Consider the following 261-nt stretch of genomic DNA (forward strand, 5'->3'; position numbering starts at 1 on the left):
CTCAACGAAACATGACAGGGCAACTGAACTGCAGCCGGCCAAAAGTTCTCAGCTCGGTCAACACTGAACAACTCACGTGAACTGCCCGGCTCAGTCGTCAACACCATCCCAGCACTTGAGATACGAAGAGTGCAAGTGTAAGACACTGGACAAGACGCCGGGCCGCCGCTGACTGTTCACAGACACGCTAGGCCTATGAGCCAGTGAGTAGTTGGCCAACAACCGGGCAACGTGGTGGTGGTGGTGGTGGCTTGTGGGACG

The sequence above is a fragment of the Babylonia areolata genome, chromosome 16, assembly GCF_041734735.1.
Source record: "Babylonia areolata isolate BAREFJ2019XMU chromosome 16, ASM4173473v1, whole genome shotgun sequence".
NCBI lineage: Eukaryota > Metazoa > Mollusca > Gastropoda > Neogastropoda > Buccinidae > Babylonia > Babylonia areolata.